The sequence below is a fragment of the Mercenaria mercenaria genome, chromosome 15 (assembly GCF_021730395.1).
Source record: "Mercenaria mercenaria strain notata chromosome 15, MADL_Memer_1, whole genome shotgun sequence".
NCBI classification, from domain to species: Eukaryota; Metazoa; Mollusca; class Bivalvia; order Venerida; family Veneridae; genus Mercenaria; species Mercenaria mercenaria.
In genome coordinates this window covers 23,952,828-23,977,650 of record NC_069375.1, presented here as the reverse complement: position 1 = coordinate 23,977,650, position 24,823 = coordinate 23,952,828, and the positions used below count along the sequence as shown (strand labels likewise).

The 24,823-nt window shown below is 33.9% G+C and overlaps 1 protein-coding gene across 1 annotated transcript in view; it reads left to right on the top strand.

The window, feature by feature from the left end:
* LOC123548479 (synaptotagmin-1-like) overlaps positions 1-24,823 on the top strand; it is a 157,643-nt gene that overhangs the window by 34,356 nt on the left and 98,464 nt on the right. Inside the window, exon 2 of the mRNA XM_045335781.2 lies at positions 9,566-9,648. The gene's annotated coding sequence lies outside the window, so the exon portion shown is untranslated. The remainder of the gene's footprint in view (positions 1-9,565; positions 9,649-24,823) is intronic.

Below are 24,823 nucleotides of genomic sequence, written 5' to 3'. Positions count from 1 at the left end.
AAATGTTACTTTTGTTTAGTTCAAATCCCCTGCAACTGTAGTGTTAAAACAGATTATCACAATGTTGCATCCAGTCAATTTGATAATGTTGCAACATTTCTTTGACGAAGATGCTTTAGCTGATATTAAACCCAATACTACATACTATGAACCATTAAACATCACCGTTAAACCTTTTCACTTATATGAACATAAATTTCAATCTGTAATTGTAAACAATGACGCCATTGATTTAAACTTACAAAAATGATAGCATCTGCTTAAGAGGACAAAGCAATTTACAGCAACTTGGACGAACCATTTGAAAATGTATCAAAGGATAATGCGGACATTCATACTGTTGTGACTGTATTATTTTCACTTTCTCTCACAATGGTAATCATTTGGCTACACTTGCACTAAATGGATGCATTCATACAGTATCTTCCTCCACACTACCGTCATTCCATTATTATCAATTATACAGTGCAACCTGCAATTTCAACAACAGCTGCAACATCTCCACTAGAACATTTTCAATCACTTTTCATGGATTTCAATGAATACATCATACTTATACTTGCTATCATAGCGATTGTTTGTTGTACAATATATTCGCAAGTTCAGATCGTACAAATGCCCGTGATTGTACATGGAGATGTCCAATTACAAACATTGCGCAATCTGTCTAATCATGTCTTTACTTAGGTGTTTTCAGAACAGCAAGTTGAAGGGGATACTTTTAAAATTGAACTTTCATTGGACTCATTCAGGATATTCTCTAGACTGAACATTAATTGGGCAAAAATGCACATGACCATATACCCTCCCTTCCCAGGCCAATCAGGTTGAATCCAGTGACTGCTTATTCCATGCGTAGGATCCTGTACAGCAAGAGAGCTTTTACCATTCAGCTATATGTATCCCATTATGACTTACGCATCCCAGTATCCCTTAGTCCACAAAACCTACCCTCCAATATGTGAAGGGGTGATCCAGAGAGACATCCACTTTATCCCACAGTATCCAATGTCCATCATTGTCCGATGTTCTCTTTTACAACTTGTGTTAATGTGGAATAAGTGTATGTCACAACGAGGTTACTGTCACGAAGAGCCGTAGTCGAGTGCCAATCAGATATACCAACCCACTTCGTATTGACGCTGTATTCCAGTCTTCCAGGATCGGTTGCAGATATTATATTATCTTTGATATGTGCGAATTAACTTTATTCTATACCTATTTAATCTATCCAATCGCGAACGTTCATTTGCAACACGTATTACGGTATTTGGATGCACGTGCGTACAAAAATCCTGTATTTTCTGTATTTGGACGCACGCGCGTACAAAAAATCCTGTATTTTCTGTATTTGGACGGTTCAACAGTCCCATGTTAAACATAAGATAAAGCCCGAAACGCGTGAAAATGTTCCGAATGTAAATCGGATGAAGTAGGCGCTCTATGTACAGAGTTTGATTATCCGTCTTGAAATCTAGATTAAATTTGAGTTTTTTTTTTGTTTACAACACACAAAAACGATTCAAGGGATAACAATTCTATCTGATTTTGATATTAAAACGTTCGTTAATAATAAAAAACTTAAAAATACAGTAAAAAGGATCATCAGGTGTTAGAATATTTGAAAGGTCGCTTAAAGAAGCCGTCCCGGACGAAACCTAGAAATTGGTATCAGCCCTGACTGTCTGAATAGCTACCTCAGCAGTTTTTATTTAACGGTTTAGAAACAAAATGGAGAAGATTATGAATGGCAACGGACGGGCGGTCAGCATTCAAAACATGTCTGCTCTATAATTCAGTTTTCGCCGGATCTTCACCAAACTTGCTGACAATGTTCGTGGGCATTACATCTCGTCCAATTTCGATAACCAGCCAAATTGTACCAGACAGTCTTTGATTATAGTCCTTGAATTATTCGAAAAACGGGGAATTTAGCCTTGCAGGCTCTTTTAAGTCGAACAGTTTTCATCCGATCTTAACCAAACTTGCTGACAATGTTTGTGGGCATAATATCTCAGCCAAGTATTATTACCACCCAACTCGCCAAATGGCTGTTGTAGGGAGGTTGCACCATATACTTTTTTTAAAGATGATACGCAGAAAAAAAACAACATTCAATGAATTACGTATATTACGTATGAAGTGAAATAAATATAGAATAAAAAGGTTATTTAAGGTCTAACATTGTTTGTATAATATATATTTGCACTCATACCAAGCTGGGAAAAACTAGAAAAGGCAGGAATACAATATTCCGTGAACCATTTTTAATTTAAACTATTATTATAGTAAAATAAAATAGATATAGAATAAAAAGGTTATTTAACATTGTACTGTACAATACGAGATATATTTGGATCTCCGTATTGTACAGAACAATGTTAAATAACCTAATATTATTACTAACAAAAATAGATAATTGACTCTATTTACTCAAATGAACTTCATATACGAGTTGCTTTACTTCATCAGTATAATCCATGGATTGTGTTCAACATTTTTTCAACATGACTATATGAGATATTTGCACAGTGTATTCACGAACGTCCTGTCGCATTCGAATATTTCATTAAATGAACACTTACTGTTATATACAGTTCCTAGATTTTATTTAGATAATTGCTTAGTACTTAGTGTCTAGAGTATTTTGTCGTTTCTTTCTCGTGTGTCTTAAGATGAAGCCATCTCCAAAAGGGGTGTGATGTAGTAACAGTTCTTGTAGATGATAAGCGGACACTAATGAGCACCAATAAAGCTGATGTTGCATAGACAGGTAACAATAGTGATGTTAATTTGCCAATCACAAGGGATATCTTAACTATCGAGAATAGTTAATACTGTATTGCTGATTATTCTTGCTGCCTTTTATGAATATTATACACTTTCTCTTATAAACAGATAGTAGAATTCATCAAACTGTTAATAATAATGATACTATTGCACAAAGTTGTACTAATGGTGAGATAACTTTCATTATCTGATTAGATGTCTATTGCCACCCAGGAATACATTATTAAAAACAAAACATCTGCCTGTCTGCATCTTGCCTATATAAGCAGAATCCCAGAATTGAACGACAAGTCACATTCATTTATGCAGTTGCATGACTGACTTGTTCCTTGGATTCTGCAGGTAAGATTTTATGTTATGTTTTTGAGAAAATTACTATCATTTTATATAGTTTACTATTTTTTATATTGCGGTAAAAGGGAAAGGCAATGTTGTTATTATGTTGAATCCATCTGGTGGAATTTTTAAATCATTTAAAGAAGTGAAAGAATTGCCAAAATCGGCTTAAAAATAGGAAAGTTATCAGTATTTAAATATTTAGTCAAAATGACGGCCATTCTGTTTCCATGGCAATAAAAAACAAAATGGCGGATTTATAAAATTTCTAGATACATATTTGAACTGTATTTACTTATTTCTGTAAAAAACATTCTTTACTTTTTCCAGTTATAATAAAAGAAATTACCATGTTTTATATCTTACCTTCAAGAAGCATATAAAATTAATCTATTTAAAAGTTTATTTGCTAAATAAAGAATTCAGCACTGTGTAAATGACATCATAAATACACTAAAATTGCTGCCTCCATGAGCAGTCATTTTCTTAAATATCAAAATGCTATATCGTTTTCTGTCAATAGTTGTCCGATTTTAAAGATTCTTTCAGCGTTATGAAAGGCTTGAGAATGGCTTTCATATAAAATTAACTGGCTGTCAGGCATTCCTTGCTCTTTACGTATTATTCGGTATTTAAATGATTTGTTGTATTGTAATTATAATTCATATCCAGTAAATGAAGTGTTTGCTGTAAAGAAATGTATTACGTGTATTTTATGACTGTATATTCTTATTCACATACAGTCAGTCACTTCTTTCCAGAAAATGTACTTTGAATATTCATTTATTTATAATTGAAATTAGATCAGGATAATGCGAGCGGGAAAAGGTAGTTCAAGAAATAAATACAATAACGAATGTCTTACTGATCATTTTGAAAGAACATTATAATGATGATTAATTGCTTATTATTATACGGAAGATCAAACCAGATCTTGTATAGTTGCATAATTTCAGTTATGGTTTGATGTAAATATGATACGAATCGCCATTGCAGATATCTAGATATTATAAGCATCATACCATAATTATTGTTTGCTCGTTATATATTTAGTATTTTTCATGTTTGCCTCATGTTTATTTTTTATTATTTCTTTTCTGTTGGATTTAACGTCGCACCGACACATGATAGGTCATATGGCGACTTTCCAGCTTTAATGGTGAAGGAAGACCCCAGGTGCCTCTCCGTGCATTATTTCATCACGAGCCGGCACCTGGGTAGAACCACCGACCTTCCGTAAGCCAGCTGGATTGCTTCCTCACATGAAGAATTCAACGCCCCGAGTGAGGCTCGAACCCACATCGATGAGGGGCAAGTGATCTGAAGTCAGCGACCTTAACCACTCGGCCACGGAGGCCGTTGCCTCATGTTTATAGATAATTTATGATAAATAAATACCTTTCATTTAACATTCATATTTTACATATACTTGTTCACTGATTACTATTATAGTTTCTACTATAATTGTAACAGTTGTTTTTTTTTGTATAGAATGAAGTCACATTTATGCAGTTACATGACTGACTTGTTCCTTGGATTCTGCAGGTTTTAACCCGGTGGCTTCCGCAACCACGATACGAACGATTACAATGCTGCCAGATTCCCTAAAAACAGACCGAAGTCTGATTATGAATTAAAAATACAAAGTTTAGGGTGGTGGTCATTATGTATGTTAATCATAAATACGGGGATGCATATACGGCAATATTCATAAACAGAAATATAGCGAACATTTCCTTAAATTATCCACAGGTTATCATACATAAGAGATAGGCCTTCTCAGCAATAAACGTCTCAAAATAAATACTACATCAGACTTTCTCCAAAACCTGGTTTCCAACCTTAGTAAGGGTTTGAAAGCAGTCATTCGGTTTAAGTTCCCCAGTTTTGGTTCTGCTATTGGCCGTTCCAAGGCGATGTTTTATTCTCCTTGTGTATTTGTTTTACTTTGTCAGTGTTGTATGTGTATATGTCCATTGTTTACACATACATACATACGCGTTGACCTATTAATATACCCAGTAATATTTAGAAATAGAGATTTCGGTAATTTTCTAAGAGCGATACTGTTTGAAATGAATTATTCCTATAGGTGTTGTTCATTTTAAAGAGGTTTATCATTCTTTAAAAATATAGCCAATATTAATTTGGTATTAAGAGCAGTCAAAACTGTTTGGTTTGGATGACCTCAAATAAAACAAATATTCACGTTTACGCCCTCGACGGGGTGAGGCCAGCTGTAAATATATTAAGGAGGGTAATATCAATTTTCTTTGTTATCTAAACGATTGAAGCATCAACGGAATAGGGTTTTATTTTCTATTTATTAATTTTTTTTATTTCACAACCAGTTTTTCAAACTCATTTTGCACCATAAAATTGTATATGGTACTGGCAACACATTTTGCAGTTGTATGAATTGAATTGGTCTTTCTTATAGGCTTTACAGCCCCAGTGTAACGTAATGAGACGTTGTGTTCACATCAATCATTTCAGCGGCCAAAGGATTTCAAATGCAGACAGTGTCTTAGAGGCAGGTCCACTACTCTCCCATTTCTTACTAACATTGCTTCACGGAGCCGGTAGATGGATTTCAATCCAGATCATCGATCTCAGTAAAAGGAGTAAATCTTAACAAACGAATTCAGTTTAAGCCAGTCCAGACTGCTCGAATGTATGAAACACTAAAAAAGATAAAGTCATGGAGGTAGACAGGTTATAAAATCTACGGCTTATGTTTGATAATTAACTATTTTAATATTGTTGTTTTTTCAATAAGTTAGACATAATAGAATATAGACATGCATCTTCAGTTAAGCGTTTACAACGTCGTGCCAAGGGCGTAAAGTTAGACATTCCTTTTATTTAATCAAATCCAAACAATTTTGACTCTCCATAATGCCTTATCAAAAAGTATGATAGTGTACGTCTGTAGTAGAAATAATCAATTTTTATACTATTTCTCGTTATGAAGTTATCCCTCCCAGAAAATGGCTGTTGTGTGCAACCTTTTTCGATGTTTTACAGGGAACTAGATCTTATACAGCCAGTTTTCTATAAGAAATACTGTTACGAGGAAGGTGATATTTCTTAATGTCATCTGTAAGCAGTTACGTACACCCAGTTCCAAAAGAAAGTGTGCACTAAGTTTTCTGTTATTTTTTCTCGGTTATTTTCATGAAAACTTATAATGTTTGGTACCAAAATTTAAATCAGTTCGTAAACAAATTGGTGTGCATTTTAGATTTTGAGTTATACCTGAGAGTTAGTGTATGAAAAAAATTAAACAAAAACGTCGGGGAATTTTTTGAAATATTTAAACTTAAAAAGTGCACACTTTCTTTTGGAACTGAGTATATGGCGTTTAAATATGTTTGGAATCCATTTCAGAGGAAATTCAATTCATTATACAGTTTGAAATTATATTTATAACTAATATTAGCGGTGAACTTTTAGGATGATAATTCAATCTGACTAAAGTACATCTCCTATTACGTTACGCTTAGGATCTGAGACCGACCTATTCATAGCCTCGTTCTGACGACCCGTTCGCTAGCCAATCAGAACCTAACTTACAACATCTTGCAAACCTACCTTTAGCCTTGACTTTTGATATTTACAATTCTTATGTCGTAATGTACCAGACAGCTGGCTAGCTCAGTCGGTAGGCCACTTGCTTTGTAAGCGAGGGGTCCCGGGTTCGAGCCCTAGAATGACTGCACATTTTTCTTAGTCTTTGACATTCGAACAAGTCGTCTGACTGGATAATATAGAAATAGCAATACTGGAAATCCAAAATATACAGAAGACGAATGTGAATGGGTCGTTCTCAGATCTTCGTTTAAAAGATCAAGTACTTTAGTCAGATTGATGATAATTGTATATCACTGCAGTTGAAAAATTAGAATGCAATGTGTATATACAACGAGGACTTCCAAACAGTTTTTGTAATTATATTAGTGTGAATTTTCAGGCTTTTTGAGTTTCACGATGTCGGAGAAAATGTATATTTATTATTTTAATATTCCTTAAAGTACTTTAAAAACATTGTGAATATTCGGCCCAATTATTCTGGTAACAAGAGCATGTAATAATATTTTGGCCTTGAATCTGAATTAAATGGGTATGTGCATTTAGACAGTATAACCCAATTATGAAATAAATTGCATTTATAATGAACCTAGGGATCAGCAAATTCTTTGTAGCTGGTTGAATTAAGTTTCTGGCTGCAAAGAGTATCCTCACCAAAGAATTCATGCCATTAATGAAAGGGACGATTATCAATTCATTATAAGTATTTATACAAAATTACTTTTCATATGGTCTGTTATTTCCAGTTTAACACCAAGTAGTCAACTAACTTAATCCTAATTTTGATATATTTTTAATTCACTAAATTGCTGTTACAATAATTGGTGAAGTGCATTAATCGATTTTATACATTGTTTAATTTAAACACAGACCTAACTTCGTAGCAATCACGCACGATTAACTGGATATTTAGAGGAAATACATTACAAACAGAACACATTTTAGAGTGACTTGCTTCGGCTTCGATAAATGTTTTATACAGTTTCGTTATGTACAATGTTCAATTTTTACGGCATTTGAATGCAAATCGACTTACTTGTGCACCGCCGTATGAACACATCTGCGAATGTCTCTAATTTTTTGTGTGTGTGTATTTGTAGCATGTGTAAATGTTGAGTTCTGTTCAACCCGGGGCTAGAGGACGTGGATGACAGCATGCATTTCCACTACCGTCCATGGACAGGCTCAATCAAACCGAGCCTGCAATTTTTTCGTTTTTTTTTTTTTCGTGTTGAGCGACCTGTTGAGTTTCCACTTTATCTGTTTTACAATATACATCATAAACGAAGTTACAACACTATTGTCTTCCCTGTTATGTAATTAATACCACAAAGCACACCGTCGCTGTGGTCTACGCTTTTGAATCAAATTTAAAATAATGTTATATTAGGACGCCATAAGTCCTCATACATGGTCCGTTTAAATTTTATTTGTTCTTTTGTCAACAAGCGGCACGGGTAATGCTTTAACAAAGATGCGACTTCGGAATTGAAGTTTGCTTTTTAATGAAGAAATGTATTGCTGACAAATTATATATTTTATGGAGACAAAAAACTATAACGATACTTTATCAAACAAGCTTTCTAGACACTAGAATTTACATACTCAATCAAATAGACAAAAAAGTCGATTGCTTCAAATATCCCAGACTAAAATATGATTTATATAATTGGACACGCATTACTCCTCCTCTGTTTTTCCATCGGTTGCCCAAGTTGTAAAATTTGTCTTTTCTTATGTCTGGCAAGTTAAAAGGGTGAATAAGAATAACGTTTTGCTTTTGCAGTCGTTTTAATTCTGCAAAAGATATAAATAATGATCAAAGGCGTGATTTTGTCAGATCTAGTACGATTCTGTCTTGGCAATTGTCAAAAGTTGATTAAGTGGAGCATTACATAAAACGAGAAACAAAGAGTAAATTGTTCAGTGTAATCCTAACAGCAGCATTCTTTCATCATGGGCGGGCACCTGGGTAGAACCACTGACTTGTAAGCCAGCTGGATGGCTTCCTCACATGAAAAATTCAACGCCCTGAGAAAGACTCAAACCCACATCGGGGAAAGACAAGTGATTCAAAATCAGCGACATTAACCACTCGGCCACGGAGGCCCAAACCTGATTCTGTACTTGTATGTAAGAGCATTTCATTAAGTGAGTAGTTTTAAGTTTGCGAAATCATATTTATCGTAATTATTAGTTTCGTCTAGAATGGAAGGAACGTAAGGTTTCCTTCGTTTGAGTTATTTGAAAGTATCCATCTTTATAAAGAATGTTATTTTATAAAATATATCAACGTGTTATAACTTTGACATTGAAACAATGTTCAAATAATTTAGAGTTTGACTGTAAATGATGCATTCAGCCTACCACTGCTTCCTTAACAAGCATATGAGACGGAAAAGTAGTAACTTCTTCATTGCGTGAATCCTTAAAACACTTACCTATTGAAAAACCGTTTCGCATAATATAATTTGACCTTGCTCTCATGTACAAAATTGTCTGATCCATTTCATGCATCAGGTAACTTATTGCTGTAAAATAAATATAGACTGATTTGGAGAACAAAATACGATGCACATATTTACATATTGCTACAATAAAAGAGTGAAGTTACTGTGACACTGGGGTTGCCTTATCTTTTACAATTTCAGTTTTCCAACATATTTGTTGGAAAGGAACTTGGATAATTGCTCAAACAATGACGAATCCGTGTTTTTTTTTCTAAATCAACGGCAACTCACGGTTTAGTGCATTCTTAAACGCGTGATGAGTTTTGCCAAGCAATTATCATATTATTCTTGCGTTCGTTTTAATTGAATGATAAATAACCAATATACGATATTTTCAGGTTCTACCAGATACTGAGTGTATTTTATTGACAAATCAAGCGGAGGCGATCTGACATCTAGATTATTCTTCAGGAATCATTAGGTGAGACATTTGAATGTATGAACGTTAAAGTAGATTCTGTCACACACAATAGTTGCAGTTAATTAAAATATCAGTTTCAGTTTCAGTTTTTTATTAAGCAAATCACTGGCACCAGATCAGAAAGAAAATGCCTCCGTACGTGTTATACCCTACTCCTAGGTATTCTATAAGAACCATGGTCATGAACGGGAAAGTGCACTAACCCGTTTCAATCGTACATTTCTCAACTTAAACGCGCAGTTCGGTGAATGGGTACCTAGTATATTGAACAAGCGATAATTTATCTTCCATCGTGCACCAGTCACATTGTCTCAATATTCCATATTGCTGAGATTATCAACATATTTTATGCTTTCGTCAACGTTACAGAAAAAACTTGCTTGAACTTCCCTAATGTACATCCGGTCTAGAGGTCACGGCAGTGCGCACATGTTTGGCGAAACGTAAACAAACAAAAACAGATTTTTAAAAAATCACAATTTACACTAAAACTCGAAATGATGAATGAAATTCATCTTGTATATGATCTTTAATTTGAAATCGTACATTGGTCTGCATCTGTTCTGTATATTTTATTCATTTTGCACATTTTGCTGCATTTTCACATTTTAGCGAACACGTGTAGTAAAATGACGATTGACATACATTTTTACAACAGCCAACCAGAATAGTTTTGTAATCTAGAACGGAACTTCACCAGGGAAGTTCAAGCAAGTTTTTTGTGTAATGTTGAAATTACTATAAACTACGCGTTGTTATTCTAAGATAAGATGTATTGAAAAAATGTGACCGATACACAATGGAAGATAAATTACCACTAGTTTGATATCCATAGTACACATTTACCCCACTGCGTGTTTTAGGTATGAAATGCGCGATTGAAACGGGTTAGTATATTTTCCCGTTCACGACCATGGTTCTTATAGAATACCTAGGGGTAGGGTATAACACGTACGGAGGCATTTTCTTTCTGATCTGGTGCCAGTGAAGCAAATCGGCAAGTTATTTGTCTTTGGCCATTAACATAAACAGTACAAATATGGCAAAGACATGACAAAATACAAGCAATTGCAACAAATACAAACTAGTAGATAGCAACTTGATCAACTTAGTTTAAAAAAGATACTTTCTTAACTAAGAAGCAGTTAACCCGGCAAGGGTTTCCTTTCGCAGCTTGAAAGCTTCGTTTATATATTTCGCTACATTTAATATGGTTTTCTTATTTCTAGATGACATAAAAGAAATAAACATATGAATATTCGGCCATGTAGTATTTCTTAAATATTTGTGTCTTTCTGACAAGTATAATTGACAGCACAAAAGAAATTGATATTCGGATTCAATCATATTACATGAACAACTTTACAAATACGTGCCTCTCTTATAGTTCCAGAAAATCTACCAAATTCTATTTCTAAATCATGTGAGCTCAGTCTAAAACATGTTAATTGTTTTCTTAATGCATTATTAGTTACTATATCCAGATAATTTTCATAACAAAAGTTCGATTTAAATTTTCTAAAATATTCTTGCTTAGGCATGGTCTGGATAGTAGCATGCCAGTTTTGGATATATTGATCCCTCAAGCGTTGCTTAATGACAGGAAAATAGTTAACATCTACGTTAAAATCAGTCCATATGTAACTTAATCAAAGTCTCTCTAACAGTTGTTTTACTCTCATTGCCCAGCAATTGTTATCATTACTATTACATTGTTCGATAAAGCATGTATGCATGGGCGAGTCATTACATTTCATCACCTTAAGCCAATGTTTCAAGGCTCTTTCCTTGCAAATTACAGACAAAGTGTATCTGCCTAATTTGCCAAACACGGCCACATTCGGCGTCTGCTGACGAACACCTAGTATATATTTGCAAAATTTGATGTGAAGTTTATCTATTTCTTTAAAATAATATATACCCCAAACATCAGCATTATTTAATAAAATTGGGACCATCATTTTATCAAACAATGAGAGTTTTGTCCGTACTTCTAAGCTTACCCGACTAAATATTGAAATTAAACAATTATAAGCTTTCAGTGCTTGGTCAGATAATGTTCTTATGGCATTTTTTATATTACCTGTATAAGTGAAATTCACACCTAAATAGCAAAATTGGTCTACAATATCTAGTTTTTCTCCATTTATGTACCATTCAAAATCATCAGTATGTTTCCTTTCTCAAAAATACAAATTTTAGTCTTTTTAACATTTACCTTTAGGCCCCATTTTATCGAGTACATATATATATATTATCAAGTTGTGCTTGTAAGCTTTCTGAACTAGTCGTACACAACACTATGTCATCAGCAAACAGCAACAAATACATAGAAAGCTGATCTACATCCGACTCACATAGATGGTTAAAGTCAATACTTTCATTAATGTCATTCACAAATAGAATAAAGAGCAAAGGGGAGAGTGGCTCCCCTTGTTTTAAACCGAGTGTGACGTCAAAAAAGTCTGACATATTCATATATGTAGATAACTTAACACAAGATTTTACATTTGCATAGACTTAAGCATATTAATCATATTACAACTGATGCCTATTTTTAACAATTTTGACCACAGCGCTTCACGTTTAACAGTGTCGAAGGCTTTCTCGTAATCAATAAAGGCACAATATAGTTTGGACTTATTTTTAAGTACTTTTTGGATAACAGAATGTAGCAAAAATATGCAATCTGCTGTACTATGATTGTCCCTAAAACCAAACTGTGAATCATTAAAAATATGTTCTGATTCACACCACTTATTCAGTCTTTTTCTAAGGACAAGAAAAAAATTTATACCCATTACATTTACAAGTGTTTTTCCACGATAATTGGAAGGATTTTCAAAATTCCCCTTCTTGTGTATTGGAACAATTACTCCTTTACACCAGGATTCGGGATAAATGCCTGTATCAAATATTTTATTAAAAACATTAACAAGATATGGTGAGATAAAGTGATTTGTGTCTATGATAAAATCAGCCACATTGTTACAAAAATCACTACTCTTGTTCCTTTTAAGGGAACATATTGTTTTGGAGATTTCTTCATTCGTAAACGGGCAGTCTAACTCATCAATAACTATTTGTTCATGGCGCAAGGTGTCATCATCAATAGTGAACTCACGTTCGGAAGAATTTGAAATCTTTTGAAAATGCTCAGTGAAATCATGCAAACTTACATTGGGCGTACCAAAGTGCCCATTACTCTTGAAATTATTTATATATTTCCAGAATTTTTTAGGGTTCATCCTACTCAAAGAAGTTAACTTTGACTTTTCTTTGAAACTGAATTTACGTCTCGCTCTTCTCTTAACAGAAGCATAAATACTTCTACTGGTCAAAAATTTTGCTCTATTTTCATCCGTAGGGTAAGAATGGAAGATTCGCTTATCTTTATAAAATGCTGATTTGGCACTTTTGCATTGATCATCAAACCAAAGAAACTTTTTAATTCTAGGTCTTCTAGGGCCTCGTTTTATAGATTTGCCATTTACTTTAAAGAAGATATCATATAGTCTTTGAAAAAGAATTTACATATGTATCTATATCAATAGTATTGTTTTCCAATTTATGAGATAGACGGTCAAAAACCTGTCTATTTTCATATAGAATATTGTCAAGGTAATCCTGGTTAATACAATCCCATATGATCTTGTCATATGTCAGTATATCTGTTTCGTAAAATATCATGCTTTCACAATTTAAAGAAAATTCAATAGCAGTGATCTGAAAAGTCCGTTAGATCAAGTATTTCCATGTGCGAAATGCACGGGAAATTACAGTAATTTGTGATCAGATAATCCACTACGCTAGCAGCATGTCTATTTCTAATAACATTGTGACAGGTGTATTTACCGTTTTCTAGACGACCATTTGCAATAATCATATTATTTTCTTCGCAAAGTGTCAATAGTCTATTTCCATAAGAATTTACAATTTTATCATTTGATACACGTGGTGGGAGATCAACCATGTATTCATCATCAATGGGTAGATCAATATAACGGTCGAGATTAATATTTTCGATATAATCCGATCGTTCGCCTGTCCTTGAATTCATGTCACCTGTCAAGTATATATCACCATAATAGCTATATTTTATGATATCACTGTTCAATTGTTCAAAAAAGTCATATTCATATAATGAAGAAGATGTATTCTTATATACAGAAGAGTCTTCTGGTGGAATATAACAAGTACAAAAATATAAATCTTTTGATGTGCCGAAATATTCTTTCAATAATTTAAACCATACAATGCCATTTGGATTTAAATTAACTAGCTCTATTTTATTGAGATATTCCTTTTTAAAGTAACACCACCACTGAATCGCGTAGCCTTCCGGTTAGTTTTAGGTCTTGGACAAGAAAATGAGCAATATCCTTCAATGTGTATATTTGTAAGTTTAGAGTTCCATGCTTCTGTGATTAATATGACATCGTACTTATTGATAATATGTAAAAAATCGTTGTCATCTAGTTTATTGCTCAACCCTTGTATGTTCCATAGCAGAAATTTAAACTGCTTCTCAATAACATCCTACTGAGAACTTGCATCAGGGATAAAGCGTTTGCCGTCTATGAACAACTTATCATAGCTTAACACAGCATGTTTATTTGCTTCTTTTGCCTTGATAAGTTCTGGTATCAGGGCTCTTCTGCGTTCCTTGATGACTTTTGGATACTGGTCTCCGGCTTTTATATGTATTGTCCCGCGTTTTTCGTTTATCTTTTGTTTGATATCATATTTGTCCACAGACGACAATTGGACGAATCTTTCCAATGGCGTAACTGCCTACACGATGAGCACGATCGATTTTGATTGACGTTTGGGCTTCTTGTATTCCAAGGTCTGTTGCAAAAATAATCAAATAACTTTTTGCGACAGTCTTCTGCTTTACGCTCTTCGGGAACCTTACATTCCTAAAGTTGAAAAATAACAAATTGTCTCTCATTCATCTGGATTGCATGTCTAGCATTTCCTCCGATAAACGATTGTTTTCCTGTTTGAGATTATCATAGTCTTTAGCTATTTGTGTGTATTTCCGTGTTTCATCTCTGATCATTTGATCAATGTCGACCTGTTTTGACTTTATTTCATCACATAATTGGCTGTCAAAATGCCTGCTGGCCTCAATTTCTATAAGTTTACTGTTAGTTTCGTTTAATTTGCTCTCTAAAGAAAACAATCTCCTGTCCATTTGGGTCAGTTTTTGTGTCATATCGGTTATTTGATTTTCAATAGAATCAAGCTTTGATAGTTTATTATCCATAGCCTCTAATTTGTTCATAATCATTTGATTACAGTTCATCGAGGTTTGTTGTGTCTGAATGTTCTGTTGTTGTGGGCTTGTCACGAATTGAGGGGGCACTGTAGGGTAAAATTGGCCTGTATATTGTGGAATCTGGGATAAAAACGAAAGCGAACCACCACCGGGGGAACCCTGATCGGCCATCATATATACTGTCCGCTTATCTGGATTTAAAATTTGTTGATTTGGGGACGATTGAGATATAGTCCTCTTTTTGGCGCCCTTCTTGCCACCCATCAAATTTTCAAAATCAGTTCTATTCAGTCAAGATTTGTCAAAATACTAAGCTCTGCATACATACAAACAAACGTTCTCCATATCAAAATTGTCCAGATTATGACAGTAAGTTCATAAAACTTAAGCACATTAAAATCCATTTAATCAATCACTTTAATTTTTGAATTTTCCAAAATTTTCATCGGAACAGAAAAAACATGTCCGCCATATTTGTTACGTGATAACACGTATTACTCATGTATTGCTGAAATTCGGTAGTCAAAAAATTCATCTCTATCGGCATGTTACGAACAATAACACATTTTCTTTTCATTTAAGTATTACGTGTGATTAAGTATAAATTTAAAGTTAGAGGTCCTAAACTTGTAGTGTATGAGGAAGTCCGTACTACATTCTGCATTGTTTGCATTGACGTATATGAGGAAGTCATATACAGAACTACTTTCTTCATTGTTTCGGACATACTGAAAATATGAATCTACTTTTTATTGGATCCGATCAGTAAGATTTGTAAATCGAGAAAATCAATGTCATATGACAACTTTCAAGGTAAAAGAAATACCAAGGTGCCCATGTGGGCATTGTTACATATTTGTAAACATACAAATGAAATCGCTAACATCTGATTGAAATCTTTTTTACGTCATCTTCCTCGAAGACCAAATTTCTAAAGTGTAGTCTAGCCCTCGGTGTCAAATGGGTAAGGTTGCTTACTTCGATTTGTTGTTCTTTTGAAATCCAACTTTTATTAAACTTGCTTGTGGAATGTCGTTGGTTGTACTTAATTGGCAACACGTGCTTGTAACAATGACCACGGGGGCACCTTTGTATTTCTTCTACTACCAGTATCTTGAAGGTGTCATATGACATTGATTTTGTCGGTGTTTCTTCGATTGCTCATTTTCTAATAAAGCATCCAGAAACTAGCTCTTTGTTTGACGATGTAAGCAGTGTTGAGCGAATGAAGTTTCCTTTTACTTTTCGCAGCTTTGCTTCCTAGTTTAAGAACAGAATACGTTTCGTTATTTTGCCGCCAGCTGTTTTTATATCAATAAACTGACCTTTTGGATCATACGAGCGATTGACTTAATAACAGTAGGTGTTTCCATAGTACGTCACTCTTGGAACATTTCCCTAAAAATATAATGCAAAACTTTGAAATTCTCGTTCATGTCTCGCAGAAATTCAGATTTCATCATGTTCAGTTATAAGTTGAACTCCTTTCCTGTGTCGTTTTTACCTTTAAGTTATCTAGAGTTTTTTTTTAAATTAAAATGATTCTTTCTTCAAATCGTTTGAGGGGGTTTAAATCATAAGTGAAATTATTATTATACCAGATTTATATAGTCATCCTCTACTAGTAGACACAGAGCGATCGGACCATGAGGACAACGCGAATAAAAATCCCAAAAGAGAGAGAGAGAGAGAGAGGTCATATTAGATACTGGCCTGCCTGTCTAACTTAGCCTAGCTCTTTGCGAATAGACAGTCTGGTTATCTAACCAGCCCGATACAAGCGAAACTGTCTTTCCTGTGAATAACCAGTACCAGTCTCTTACGATAAAAGCATTCTATTTGTCCCGAGAAAATCTGATTTATATCATCAGTTACATAAAAACCGTCTCTACGATTTATTGTTTTCGGGAGCCAAGAGGTGAAGAAGAAGAATGTTCTTCTTAAAATACAAGCGACTGTTCCGTCATCAAACTGACTTTCTCCGATTTAGTTATGGAACCGTTTTTTTCCACGTCTGTTTCAATTAACTCAAATTACAAGACTTTTGCCATTTTACATCACTTCATTTGATGCCTTTTTTCTGTCTTCTGAAGCCCTACATATGTAATGGTAAAAATTGGTATATCGCAAACTGCCAAGAATAATTTCAGAAAAAAAGAAGAAATGAATGTTTAACTACGCATAAGGATATTTGTAGAGATTATAGAATAATAGAATAATGCTTTTTTCTGTTAATTTTTTAGAAGTTTTTATTGAAATGAAAGATTTGGGTCAAATATTTGCTATGGGTGCAACTGAGATTGTGGATTTTTTATGCATATTTTTAATTGAAAATGTTTATTTCACTTCTGACGAAGTATTTACAAGTGGAATTTTCAACTGACAGCGATAACAGGCAATAATTAAAATGAGCGACAAAGGAAGCATTGAGGCCCAGGAGAGGGAGTTAGTGGTTGACAACATCAAGTGTTACCTTCAAGCATTCTTCTCTTTTATCAAAGCTGTGTTTAGGGTGAGATAGCATTTACTTTTCCGCTTTGGTATGAATAAGCTATAACGTCGATTTCAATTAACTCAAATTGCAAGAAAAGGCATTAGTCTTTCTTGTCTCACGTCGTTTCATATCCTTTTCTGTTTTAAAAAACCTTACAAATGTAATGATAGACCTACGTGTGTCGCGAACTGGACAAAGTAATTACATACATAGGAAGAAATTGGAAGTAAATTTACGCCAAAGAAAGTAATTACACATGATGTTAATTTTACTTCTTTTGGTTATATAAGCATTTTTCTAAACAGCTTGTGACAGGAATGACAGGTTTTGGTAAATTGAAATAAATGCAAGAACACCAAGAATAATGTGGATTAAAAACTTTTATTTGTGCTTCCTTTTTTATCATTTCTCAAGTACAATCATTTTCCTGTGACCCGACTCGCTGTTTGAGGTTTGGGAGGCGTAGGGGTTGTAGGGAATACTTAGACTGCCCCTTTTTTGTACGTCTGTCCCTCCGTCCATCTGTCTCTCTGTTTGTCCAAATTTTGTGCCATTCAAATATCAGAAGTATTGACATTCATCAAACATCCTAAAAGTGATATTCAGTAGTGAAGTTGTGTACCTGTAGTTTTATTTAAGAGTTCATCAAAGAGGACGGCCCTTGACTTAGTCAAAATATGCATTATGACTATAAAGTTTGTGTTACAAGTATCATGAAAATGTTTGACATACAGTGAAGAAACTGTTCGGGAACGTTGTTCAGCATGAGATGTTGCGAACACTGGAATTTGTTTACGATTATCCTTACTCATGAGCCTCCATTCCATTCCAAATTTACTTTTCATTCTTTCAATTTCTTGTACCTTATGTTCCTTGATGAGGTTTACTAGTATCCATATCGCCCAAGGTCATATGAAAGTTTACTTTTGTATTGTCAGCAAGTAACATGTGACCGTATAATGATATAGTGGGCATACTGATATCCTATGGACACACATGTAAATAATCTTAAAGGCACATAATGCCTTTGCTTAAAATGTGGCTGCCACTTTTTTGTTATCAATGTAAAATAAATTAATTTTGTGGTAAATCCTATTTTCAGTATTTTATTTCCTAATATTTGACCAAGGTTTGAACATTGATTGACATAATAGAAAGTTTTGTTTTGTTCATTGATTTTGATTACCTCCCTTTATGGCTATAACTGACAAAGTTCATGTGCAGTATTAAAAGTGGTGTTTTTCTAACTTTGTAATTATGCATACCATCTATTTGGACAGCTATTTCATCTGTTTTTAATTCAAAATATTTATAGGTTATTAGCTTTGTATCGGGTAATGCACGAGTTCTTCAGCGGGAATATTGCGCGACTTTAGGACCGCAATATTCTTCCGCCGAAGAACGAGTGCATATTTGCCGATGCAAAGATAATAACCTTTCTATTACATACTCTTCTACAGGTATAGATATAATGTAAATATTATGAATTAGTTCAATAGCCTGAATAGGATTGACAATACTGGACTAGACAAAAAATAGTGCAACAACACGTCACGCACCCAATTTGAAATTCAGGCGTCAGTGTATGGAAAAATATTGACGTTTCCGGTACCAGTGTAACTTAACGGGGAATAGAAACGAGTATGTAATAAAAAGCCTTATGGAATTTTAAATATGTTTTGCTAACGTATTTAGTTACTATTTACGACTTACGATATTTTCTTGAATGATGAATAATACGTGATTTCAACGATAACTTGCGTGACCTGACCAGAATGAAATCCCTAAACTCACCACCTGTCATGTTTCAGACAAAACCAACTTTAGTAAAATATTATATAAAAAGTATTGTATGCATGCAGTTTCATTCGAATATCTAAACACCTGGGCTTATTCTATAGAGATCATTAAACAGTATAGTAGTATGGTAACAAGTGATTAATAATATATGAGCGTACTACTATAAAGTAAAAATATAAAATTGTTTCTTAACATTAAATGTAAGAGTTAGTCATGAAATGAGGTATTTAATATTATTCTTGTTTCATTTTTACTGAATAATTATAAAGATAATGTTAAATGCTCAGTACTTTGTTTAATGTCAACAAATTAATGCTTCGAATATTTTAATGCTCATTTCTTTGTTCATTCAAAGCCTGTTATAAGCACTTAAGAAATGTAGGCTACTTCGATTAAGGAGGTATCTGAAGCATGTTGGGATACATCAATATTGAATTTTAACATAAACATGTATTCGTAATCAAATGAAAAACACGAACCGTGATCTATGTGTGTGTGTTCGGGTTTAACGTCTTTTTCAACATTTTTCAGTCATATAAACGCCGGTGTCTACTTGTAGCAGTGAGCACAATGCCCAACTTTATAGTGCTGCCTCCCTGGAATATCACGCCGTAGACACGTGGCATGATACCCCACCCAGTCACATTATACTGACACCGGGCTGACCAGTCTTAGCACAATCCCTTTAATGCTGAGCGCCAAGCGAGGAAGCTGCTAGTACCAATTTTTTACGTCTTTGGTATGACGCGGCTGCGGATCGAACCCACGACCCCCCGCACTCGAAGCGGACGCTCTACCACAAGGCTACCGAGGCGGTTATGAACCGTGATCTAATTCAAATGAAACATTTGCAGGCATTTATGTTGAGTTAATTGATTCAGTATTCAATCTGTGAAACGACACAAACGGCTGTTAGAATTATAAATAATTGTAACTATGCGTCACAACACACGGTTTTAATGGACAACGTTCTGTTTAACATACGCGTCTCACATCACAATGTGACGTTATACACAAATATGGCGAACTGGGCAATGTATCACCTTCTGTATCAGTAGGTGTGGTTTGATTTGAATGCATAGAAGAATGTAAGTTTATCTAAGAAACGAGTGTGTACTAATGTACCTGTAACATAGCACAAAAATGTTGTTTTTGAGTCACTCATCTCTACCAGCATGGTACAAAAATAATATACATGTAGTTACTTTCCATCCTCATAAACAGTGGAGTGCGGGAACATTGGAGAACACTTTTATGTAACTAGATGCCAGTAATTGCATCAATGCAAACTCGGTATCGTTACCTATCTAGAGCTAACAGCAGATCTTAAGCACTAAGTTTCCGAACAACTTAAAACACTCTGAATGAACTAAATTAAATTCTTCATTCACAGGAAATACGAGTACGTTACTGTCAAAAGACTAACATGATTTGGGCCTGTACAATTTAATTAAATGATTAAGAAATTTTGTAAGTCTGTTGTTGGTTGGTTTTCCATAATTATTTTGTCTTTTATTTCTGTAAATGTGCAAAGTTTGTAAACGCAATGGATGGAGAATAAAAATCAAATTACATTGCTGCTTAAAGACGGGCTTACCTAAAGTACTCGGGTTATTGAAGTTAGCATAGTCTTTGCAGTTATTTTACTCCTTATGTGACAGACTATGCCAATGTTCTGGTTTTTTAATACAAACCCCGAATTGTTTCTGGAAAATATTTGATTCGCTCTTTTGATAATTCGTTCTTAGAACAACATCAGTAAGTTTTATGCTAATATGGAGTGTATCTGTTCTTCTCTGAAGCAATGACAATGCGACGGGAGATTTAAAATGAATATGTTATGATGTATTTCTCCACAGGCGTTGTATGAGAATGATGTTGTAATCATAGGCGGAATGACGTCCTTGGCAGCTTTATCTTCATCCTAGACAAAAAGTGATATATATATTATTAGTCACGCAAAAGCCGTCCTATGATTTATACTTTTCCAGGAAAATCCAGTCATTTTAAATTTAAGGCTATTTATTTCGGACTATTTTAAACGTTTTAAGAAGTATTACGTGAAAAAAAAGAACATTCTGTTTTGTTTTGGAAGGATTATGGTCCATAATACACTGAAGAGACATCCTTTAATCCACAGAAAATTTTCTGGTAGTGAACATGAATTATTTATTATGTAAAAATAAATTCATATGCATAGATAGAGGTTTTATTGTAAAAACGACTGACATTTTCAAATAGCATGGACGAGACATGTTATAATCACTTGAAAAACTAAAGGAATTTCTAGAAAATTTGGAAAAGATCGCAGAAATGATAATCACAAAAAAGCCGTATGCAGTGCATGCAATTAATTCAAGGAAAATATGAATGCCATTAATTTAAAACAAATATGAATGCAATTAATTCAAAGAAAAAATCGTTTGCAATATCATGAAGTAATTATTCGTAAAATTATTTGCAAATATCGTTTATAACCATAATATAATATATTAACATTGAACATTTTTCTATACAACATACGTCTAAGTTATAGAATAAATCAGACGGAAAATATAACCTAAATAGTACAAGGCAGTTTTTCAACCGAAAGTTGTTTACAACCGGTAAGTTGTGACGATCCCGGAAATGCTTGTAACCTTTAAGGTATAACTTAGTATGCTTATGTTGTTTTCCACAATAATGATGCTAGGAGAAATGTGTTTGATGTTACAAAGGATACATCATACCTGATATTCAAACGTCTGTTCCTCATAAAATATTTAAATTAATATTTCCCCGATTTGATAGAGTCTCGTTCTTTTAAAACAAGGAAGATGACGGCACAGGTACGAGAAAGATTCAGAAGACAGTTTAGCTGCAACCGCAGCGATTGAGACTTCTACTAAAACTTTTAAATATAATATGTTTCAAGTAAGTTTTTATATTTTCTGGACCTTTGGGATCATGTAATCATTCAATAAATGTGTAACAGAGTTTCGCTAGGGGGATTGATAGGTTTTTCACATTTCATTACCTCTCATGAACAGACTCAATCAAACCAAGTCTGCTGTTATTCCTTTTTGGTTGTATTCTTTGCTTCCAAGGGATCATTGTGCAGAGTTCATACCAGTATCGTTTGTAACTGAAACTTTTAATGTTATAGATTGTTATTTCCAACATTGTTTACAGTTAACAGTGTATCAATAGCAAGTGAATGACCTCAGCGTTTAGGCAAGTCGTTGTTGAATAAAATGGGTCCGTTTAGAAAGCATATATCTTTGTTTTATTAATGATGATTTTATCTATACGGATTGATGTGAATAACTGAATCCCGTTAATAAGTAATGTATTGAGCATCAGGTTTCCAGGCTTTATAGGGCCTGAATGTATTAAGCTATTTATGCTTTTGTAAGTAGAAATATTTTGCAGCTTTATCACGTGATACTGTATGATTTCTCCAGCGGATAAGTATGTTCATCGTTTTTGTAACATTAATGATGATAATGCGTACTAAACCAAAACATGAAGTGGGTTTGACCATGTTTAGTTTCATTCAACTACTGATGTTTTTCTTGTAGCCAATATTTGTAGATTTAGCAAGCAGGCAGCTTAAAAGTAAGCATAAGAGAAAGAGAAATTGTCCAGGTATATGAAATAGAAAACCTGTAAAACAATTATTGTCTAGATATATGAAAACATACTATTTATATTGTCAAAGCACAGGATAAGATAAGAAAAGAAATTGTGCATTATAGTGACTTGTGCATTCATTAAAATACAAAATAAAATCAATACAATAAAGCACCCTACACAATGGGCCTATAAGTCACCTTACTTCAACAATGAATTTTAGAATGTACTTTCAAATTGATAAAATAGACATAAATATAGATGGCAGACAAGCAATGTATTATTAGGAAAAAGTCAGATAGGTAAGGCAAATCACATGAAATAACTTCAGGCTATAATTACAATACGGTACGGGTCGCTTTCGTTGAGTAGTCCTTTATTATTAACCTTTAGCCTGCTGGCGGCAAGTGATTCTGCCTTTGCGATCAGTGCAGACCAAGATCAGCCTGCAGGCTGATCATGGTCTGCACTGTTCGCTATTCAGTCAGTAAATTTGTAGTAAACACCCTTTCAAATAATAAATGGTACTGCCCATATTGAATGATGGACCAATCCATTTTAGAAATTTAGCAGGCTAAAGGTTAAACACTGGTATTTTAATATGGCATCGAAGATGGAAATATACTTTATGCAAGGGTTTTCCACTAATTTGGATGCTCCGAAATATACGAATATTTAACACAATTTCATAACAATGTCCAGTTTCACGGCATGTTAATACAGAATAGACGACATTCATTAGCAAAATGTTAGCTTTGGCAACAATATTTCCTTTCCAGACTGAAAAATGACACGCAAACCGAACCGTAATGTATAATTTTTCCAACAAATTCTAATTTGCTGCAATTAATGATGCTCCTTTCGTTTGAAGACGCCGAAGAAGATGTTATTTGCGTTTCAAAAAAATAACACAATTGTCGGTGTTGGGCAGACAAGTATTCTAAAGCAGCATAATTTTGAATGGAAAATCGCAGATAATACTTCGGCAGTTAACGAGAGTTGATTACGTCAAACCGAATCAAATGTATGAAGCGAATTGTGCTAACAGCAAGTGTATTTCATAAAAATACGTCCTCTCATCTTTACGAAACGTGTAGCATGTCCTCTGTCCAACGTAATACAGAAAACTAAAGAATGTTCCTAAAGTAAACTTAATTAACTGGTAAAAGCTAATTTTCTATCACTTCATGCTATAAAGTTTCCGTCTTCGAAAGCCCCACAAGTGTAGTAATAAACATTAATTTATCGCAAATTTGGGAAAGGCATTACAAAAACAAGATGAAAAATGTTCAGTTAACACCAAGGAAAAAATAAACTTAGAAAATGATTAACTGTTGTTGGTGTTTTAACTTATACAGTTATTTGTCATTTGGCTGACATCTTTGGCGTAAAGATTGAATTATCTTATATGCAAGTGTATCTCAGTTTATAGCGAATGTGCTTGCAGTACAAATACAGCTGGAAAGTATTGTCAGTATCTCTTGCATTCTGTATGTATATAGACTTATAATTGATTATTCTTACTCCTCTTTTTGTCATTTTGAAAATTATCTTATCCCAATGCTTATTCATTAGTACGAGCAACTAGCTACACGATAACATCAGTAAAACTTACGAAAACCTGTAAATGTTTGATGTTGAGTTGACTATATTAAAGACCATTTACATACTTATGGAAGATGTTTAAGAAAACAAGTAACGAAGTACACTGTATTCAATGTCATGAGACATGTCCACCTGCTATTGTTGATGTTTACACCTGAAACAGCCGACAGTACCACGACAGTCTCATGGCTAATAAAATGGAAATTGAACTTAACTAAGCAAAAGTTTTGAAACAATTTCACAAATATGAATTAATTTGAAATTTGTGCTTTTATATTATTCACTTTATAAAAACACTATTTTTTTTCTGACGAAAGTCAGTAATTATCTACTGGTACATTGTTACATGTAAAAATGTAGAAGACTCATTACTGTGTTTA